Below are 6,806 nucleotides of genomic sequence, written 5' to 3'. Positions count from 1 at the left end.
TTTTTCCTTAATCCTCACTCCCCCTTTCAGGACCGTTCGACTCATCGGCAGGCTCCCAACAGGTGGTGATAATAAAGATGGTGCTGGTGGCTATAGTGGAGATTGTGGTGATGGTGGTGTGGTGGTAGAGGTGGTGGTGGTGATGGTGGTGGTGATGGTAATGGTAGAGGTGGTGGTGGTAGAGGTGGTGGTGGTGGTGATAGTGGAGATTGGGGTGGTGGTGATGGTGGTGTTGGTAGTGGTAGTGATAGTGGAGATTGTAGTGGTGATTGTGGTGATGCTGGTGGTGGGGGGCGTGGGGGTGGAGGTGATGTTTTCAAATAAACACACTGCCTTCTTTTAGGCTCCCCCAAAGAAGAGTCTAAGGCATGTTGGCTCAAGCTATCGCAAACATCTGCAGGGGAGGAACAGTAGAAGCGGGAAGGTGGGAAGGTGGTGGGGGGTGGGAGCACAGGAGTGAGTCAGGGAAGGAGGCACAGCCAAGATCAGTCCCTGCTGCTGCCAAAGGGTGTCAGTTTCCCCGGGGCCTTCAAAAGGCATGCAAACATCTTCTAGAGCAGTCCACTTGAAAGGTGACCCCTATTAGCCCCAAGGAGACCCAGAGAGAGAGAAATGCGCGTGCATTCTTGAGAAGGAACAAGGAGGTGAGTTTGAGCTTGCATGAGACTTGATCGGAGCAGCAGCCCCAATCAGGGTGGGCCAAAGGATGAGCTGCAGGGAAGGGTGATCCCCCAAGAAGCACAGACTCACGGAGCCTTCGTGAGTAACTTCTCATGGGTTACAGCACCTCTTTGATGTGCTTAAGGAGTCTAGCAGCATAATGTTCACCTGTTGGGCTGAGATCTGCCAGGTCGGCAGTTCAAAAACACCAGCCACTCCTGGGGAGCAAGACAGGGATTTCTACTCCTGTAAAGAGTTACAGCCCCGGGGGGTGGGGGGGAAGTGGGGAGGGAGGGGGAAAATGAGGAGCTGATATTAAGGGCTCAAGTAGAAGGCAAATGTTGTGAGAATGATGATGGCAACAAATGTACAAATGTGCTTGACACAATGGATGGATGGATGGATTGTGGTAAGAGTTGTACGAGCCCCCAATAAAATGATTTTTAAAAGAAAGTTACAGCCTCACAGGCCACGCCTACGAGGAGGCACCATCAGTCTGTCACCTGATTGACACCTTAAATACCATCCCTACACTTTTCTATATCTTCAAGTTGACATGAAATTACAAAACTACCACCCCTGGCTAACTGGTGACCTGACACTGCCTGCTGGAGACCAAGAGGTACCTGCTGCACATACCCACCCACCTGTATGAAAATACTGGTCCTTTCTCTGGGGTAGCATGATGCCCAGACAGAAGACTGACACTCTGTTCCGGTATTCCCTTCTACAATCATGTCGGTCCCACAAGAATCCCACCCGTTGCTCTTGATTCTATCCAAACTCAAAGGGACCTCAGAGGACAGAGCAGGACTGCCCTCTTGGGCTTCCAAGGCTGTCCATCTTTCTGGGAGCAGATGGCTTCCGTTTTCTCTCACCAAGCAGCTGGTGGGTTCGAACTGCTGACCTTGCCGTTAACAGCCCAACGCTTAACCCACTCCACCACCAGAGCTCCTTTTTCATACCAGAACAATACTTTCTTTTTTCTCTTTTTTACTTCTTTATTTTTAAGTTCCATTATGTGAAGCCTGACTTGCTTCCTCCTTTGAATGAGAGAGGCAGTTCGGACACCTGTTTGGAAGAGAACCCCGCTTCTCTTTTGCAGCTAGGCCTAGTTGTGTCAGCTGCTTCCTTGTACTTAGCACCCCAGAAGCACTCTTAAAACACAACTGGAGTTACCTCCTTAAAGGAGAGTCCATCTTAATCACATCTTTCTGGACTTTTATTGCTGATAGGCAACAAATTAAAATGAGAAGAAACAGCTCAGCCCCGCTTGGTGGTCCATGTGGAGGGAGCCAGAGAGAATGAGAGCAGGGGGTCTTTTTTCTCTTTTAGGAAAGGTCCTTAGCTTAGACCCAGAAACCAGTTTTGGCTGGTTTCAGCAGAAATGTTTTTTAAAAACAATACTCGGAACTGTCGTGGTAGAACATGACACGGTGCATTTATCAAACCCTACAGGAATGTGCAGGCGACAAGATGAGGCTCTCTACTCCCATTAACAGTTATTGTCAAAGTAATTAAAAAAACAACAACAGTTGTTGTCTCGGAAACCCACAGGGGCAATTCTGCCCTGTCCCATAGAGTCAGAATTGACTCCGTGCAGTGAGTTTAAAGTTCTACTTCCAAACAGAGTTACTGTCCTGGAATTCCAGTTCTATGCTGTCCTATCGAATGTATGACACACTCAGACTTCCTATGAACTACGGACTGTAGTTAACAATGTATCAGTACCTGTTCATGGATTGTAACAAACCTGCCACAAGATGTCAGCAACGAAAGAAAACTGTGTACATGGATGGGGGGATATGAAAACCTCTACATTTTATGCACAATTTGTTTCTTGTAAACCTAGAATGGCTCTAAAAAGAAGAAGAATCAAGACAACATGATACATGTCAGGGTCACAGGCCCGGCAGGCGCAATTGTACAGCAATAATAAGTAAAGATGATAGTAAAGTCCTAGAGAATAAGAGAGAAGAGAGAGTGAAATAAAGAAGTCAGACACATTTCATGGTAGCATGCTCACCTCAGCCCCGCTTGGTGTCCACCTGAGGATGTGGAAGGTGGGAATTGCAGGAGAGAGAGAGAGAGCACAGGAAGGACAGGGGGAGAAAGGAAACAGGGGGAGAGAGGGTGGGGGGACTTTTATGGGTAGCCATTAGTCATGCATATTCAGAAGTTACATACGTCACAAGGTGGGTGGGAATCAGTAACATTCCTGAGCTCACAGGTGAGGTAACCTAATACCTACATTGGGGGAAGACCCGAGGGGGGATGGGTGCCTTGGGGGAGGAGATAGTCAAAGAATGTCTGCCTCTATTGGGAGACAGAACCAACCATGTGCTTGCTTTAAGGCAGTCTCCCGGTTAGGGGAGAATCTGCAAGAATGACATTCGTTAGTTTCCCACAGGTACACAGTGGAATACTACGTGGCCATAAGGCAGAATGACCTACTGACACATGCTAAGCAGACATGATGAATCTCAACCATCTTACACTGACCCTCCAGGTCCCTCACCCATCCGATGGAAACCCTGGTCCGAGGGCGACGAACGAACGGAGGAAAAGCAACTTCAATGCTTGTGTGGCACACATGCGTTTCAAACAAACAAAAAAATACAGACTTCAATGGAGGTTGGGTCCCCCAGAAAACAGACGTTTCACTTTTTTAATATTTTTAATAAAGATCTATGTGATTTTTGTTGTTAAAGAAGAAGAAGAAAAATGCTTACTCTAAGAGAAAAACAGCCAGACACAGAGACCACATAGTGAGTGGTTCTACTTTCGGAGCTGCCCACAGAGGGCAATTGCTAGAAACAGAAGGGATTGCGGTTAACCCAGGCTTGGGGTGGGGTGGCGGGGAGCCCTAGTGGAATAGCGAGTTCAAGTTCAATGTGGGGCTGCTCCTCGCAAAGCAGGGAGTAGGAACAGAAAGAGTCCTGGGGCATAAGGGTTCTTGGTGGGGAGGCGAATGAAAATGTTCTCAAAATGGATGGTGGTGAAAATTGCGGCCCCCTCAGGGGCGGTATCATTGGCACGAACACGTGAAATGGGTACATTTTGTGATCTGTAAATGCAATAACGTTGACTGGATGTTTTTTTCTGAACAATCCAAAAGAATGTTTAGGGTCTCACAGAAATGCCAGGAGGGTGAGGTTGCAGGTCTCACCCACCATATACAGGCCGCTGGCCCAGCAGTCTGAAGCCAGCAAAGCGGATGTCACGGTCACCCATCACTTGGGTGGCTGATACACCGCCCTCCTCCTTCCAAATTTAGGGGTTGATGCAGGAGCGTGGAAGGGCGTGTTTATGCTGTTCACCTGAACCCATTCCTGGAGAAGCGTCCACTCCATTCAATGACAGTTCCCAGCCTCCCCTGCTGGTGGGCGGAGCCACGTGTGCATCTTGGCCAATGGAACGTGAGCAAAAGGCACGCGCGCGTCTCTTACTGGCTGAGGTACTCCGGAGTGGGTGTGTCCATGGCTCCAAAGTTCAAGTCAGCATTACCACGTGACCATGACCATACTGCCTAGAACGACGCCTTCGACCCCCTCCAAGAACGCAAACTAACTGGCCCTCGGGAAACCCAGCAGCGCTGGTCCTAATGACCAGAAGGCAGCCCCAGCCCCAAGGTCGTCAGGTCGGGAAATGAAGTCACTTCCAGGAGGACTCTCCTTTTCCTGCCCCTGACCTTGGGTGTCGGGTAATCTTTGCCCAGTTGGCCTCATCCACCACCTTCCTTTCTTTGTGAATAATAGCATTACTTCGTAATGACCCGAAGATGGTTTTGCCAAAAATCGTTTTTGGGTTTTTTTTCCAAAGCAGACGTGGCGAAAAGAAAACGCCAGGCCACACACACACACACACACACACACCACCACCACCCCGTGAGCCGGTTTGCTGGTTTGCTGGCTCGCCGTGCTGCCCTCTCCGGATGCCCACACACAACCCGGTCTAAAGTCCTCTAGACCTGTGTACACACAAAGATTTCCTCTTCCCAAAGCAAACAGGCCTTCATGTTTAACTGTTGATTGTTTCCTTTTGTTTTAGGGCAAGCATGCTACACTTTTACAATCGGCAAAAGACAGGGCAGCGTGGCCTGCGGAGAGGGGGAAGTTAGCCACGAATGGACACGGTGAATATGAAACCGATGGAGGGAAGGCCTCCAGCCTGACACTTTGTCAGGAGTCTGGAGTCTCTGCACCTGGGTTCCCCTGATGGAATGTGAGATTAGAGATAGCCGGAGCCATTTCAGCAGAGCAAGGCCGTTTCCCCCACTGGCCACACCTCTGGAAAAGCCCCGGACTAACTCACTGTCCTGGAGTTGATGCAGACTCATGGTGAGCCTATAGAACAGGGCAGAACGGTCCCTGTGGATTTCTGCGACTGTGACCCTTTAGGGGCGGAAAAAGCCTCAACTCTCCCCCATGAAGCTGCTGATGGTTTTGAACTGCTCACCTTTGCGGTGGGCAGCCCAACGCATAAGCCACGAGGCCACCAGGGCTCCTCCGCACAAACCAAGTGGTGACAAAACCTACTCGATGGAGGGTCTCTTCACCTTGGATACTTGCTTATTGGCTAGCTGCAAGGTCAGCGATTTGCACCCAGCAGCTGCTCTTCGGGAGCAACAAGGCTGTGGCCCTCTGCTTTCTAAAGACACCGGCGGCCTTAGAAACCCTACGGCTCAGAGTCAGCGGCTACTCGTTTTCTGTCCCTCCGACATGTAATAATATGAACCGCATGCATCGATGGGCCCCCCTCACAGAAGTGATTCTGAGGGTGCCGCATCGCCACCCTACGCACAATAAATTATTCTTCTAACTACTACACTCTTGCAGCAGCATCTGTCCAATGCGACCTGCCGTTTGAGTTCCCGACTGCGGTTTCTGTGCACATTGACGGTACAGCCAAGAACAATGAAATCGAGGACAACGCCAAGATTTTCTGCGGGTCATGATGTGGGTCCTGGTGTGAGGCTCTTTGCGTCCTTGTGTTGAGCTGGGAAGGAGACCGTGTTTGGTAAAGCAGGAAGACCCTCGATGCCATGGCTTGACCCCTTGACTGCAACAAGGGGCTCTGACCAAGAAACCATGGTGAGGAGGGCGCAGGACTGGCACCGTTTCTTTCTGTGGTGCACAGGATCACCATGGGTCGGAACCGAGTCGACGGCACCTAACCACAACAGCATGTTGAGGTATAATCCACAATCAATACCCGTGGAAGAAGAAATCAACTGACATACGCTCTTGGGCAAATCTGCTGCAAATGACCTCTTCAAAGTATTCTAAGTGTGACATTATTGGCTAAGGGTGAGCCGGACCCAACTGCGGCATGTTCCATCATCACCTGTGAAAATGGGGACGTTGGACAATGAATGAGGAAGACCAGAGAAGGGATGCCTTTGAATTCCGTAATTGGTGAGGAATGGCCCTCCAGGAACACACAAATCTGGGCTGGAAGAAGTATTGCCAGAATGCTCCTTACAAGTAAGGGCAGTGAGACTTTGTCTCACATACGTTAGCTCAGCCTGCAGAGGGTCCCTGAGCAAGTTCTTAGACCTGTTTTCCTAGCTGTAAATAGAAGCAATTGTATGACCCACCTCTAAGGATTAAATCAGATCCATGGCTTGACGCACTTGCCACACAGTTTCAGAGGGCATCATCATCTCAGCTCAAAGGATGCCTCCTCTCGGAAGCCTTTCCTGACTGACCACCCTGCCCAGGTCAAGTTCCCTTGCTCCCGAATGGTGTCCTCAACTCAGAAACCAAACTCGCTGCCATTGAGCCCATTCTGACTCATAGTGACCCTCCAGGACAGGGTCGAACTGCCTCTGAGGGTTTCTGAAGCTGTGACTCATCTTTCTCGAGCAGAGAAGCTCCCTCGGTTCAAACAGTTGACCTCGTGGTCAGGAGCCCAACGAGTTATGCCCTTACTCCTTCGTGTCTGCAACTATTCTATCACAAATAGAATGAAACCCTTGCTAACAATATCATCCTGAGCTTTGCGGTATGTCCGTCTGGATGGGTGTTCTCTTTCCCATATGGACCATGAACTGGGGGTGCAGAAATAATGTCCTGTTCTTGGATGCACCCGGCACCATGCCTGCCACGGAGGAGGGACTTACTGGCTGTGTATGTGCGCGTGCG

Source organism: Echinops telfairi, unplaced genomic scaffold (assembly GCF_000313985.2).
Source record: "Echinops telfairi isolate 266 unplaced genomic scaffold, ASM31398v2 ScPeMD7_36;HRSCAF=134, whole genome shotgun sequence".
NCBI classification, from domain to species: domain Eukaryota; kingdom Metazoa; phylum Chordata; class Mammalia; order Afrosoricida; family Tenrecidae; genus Echinops; species Echinops telfairi.
This window is presented reverse-complemented; position numbering follows the sequence as displayed.